The 902-nt window shown below is 42.6% G+C and overlaps 1 non-coding gene across 1 annotated transcript; it reads left to right on the top strand.

Moving 5' to 3' along the window:
• Nucleotides 1-260: 260 nt before the first annotated feature.
• LOC114404202 lies at nucleotides 261-367 on the top strand. Its single transcript, XR_003664855.1, has one exon. It is a non-coding gene; the product is annotated as a small nucleolar RNA R71 (small nucleolar RNA).
• The last annotated feature ends 535 nt before the right edge of the window (nucleotides 368-902 follow it).

Raw genomic sequence — 902 nt, 5'->3', positions numbered from 1 at the left:
CCAATGCATCCAGTTTGCCTTCAAGCTTCTTAGTTTCAGATGATGTAGATGGGTTTGTAGCTACCTCATGCACTCCTCTAATGACTATGGCATCATTTCTGGCGCTAAACTGCTGAGAGTTGGAGGCCATCTTCTCAATTAAATTTCTGGCTTCAGCAGGAGTCATGTATCCAAGGGCTCCACCACTGGAAGCATCTATCATACTTCTCTCCATATTACTGAGTCCTTCATAAAAATATTGGAGAAGAAGCTGTTCTGAAATCTGATGGTGAGGGCAACTGGCACATAGTTTCTTAAATCGCTCCCAGTACTCATACAGGCTCTCTCCACTGAGCTGTCTAATACCTGAGATATCTTTCCTGATGGCTGTGGTCCTGGAAGCAGGGAAAATTTTTTCTAAGAATACTCTCTTAAGGTCATCCCAGCTCGTGATGGACCTTGGAGCAAGGTAATACAACCAGTCCTTTGCCACTCCCTCTAATGAATGAGGAAAAGCCTTCAGAAATATGTGATCCTCTTGGACATCTGGGGGTTTCATGGTGGAGCAGACAATATGAAATTCCTTCAAATGTTTGTGCGGGTCTTCACCTGCAAGGCCATGAAACTTTGGAAGCAAATGAATTAGTCCAGTTTTAAGAACATATGGGACATCCTCATCAGGGTATTAGATACACAAGCTTTCGTAGGTGAAATCAGGTGCAGCCATTTCCCTTAGAGTCCTCTCACGAGGTGGAGGTTGTGCCATGTTCTCAGAATGTGCAAAATCAGAATGCTCAGAATCAGAATGCTCAAAATTATAATGCTCAAGATCAGGATGTTCAAAATCACCAATAACAGAATGCACAGATTCACCAGTTATGGAATGCTCAGAATGATCAAAAGGTATAAAATGATGCCTAACT

Source organism: Glycine soja, unplaced genomic scaffold (assembly GCF_004193775.1).
Source record: "Glycine soja cultivar W05 unplaced genomic scaffold, ASM419377v2 tig00006314_1_pilon_698920_720020, whole genome shotgun sequence".
Taxonomy (NCBI): domain Eukaryota; kingdom Viridiplantae; phylum Streptophyta; class Magnoliopsida; order Fabales; family Fabaceae; genus Glycine; species Glycine soja.
The sequence above is the reverse complement of the archived record's forward strand: the minus strand, read 5'-3'. Positions and strand labels throughout refer to the sequence as shown.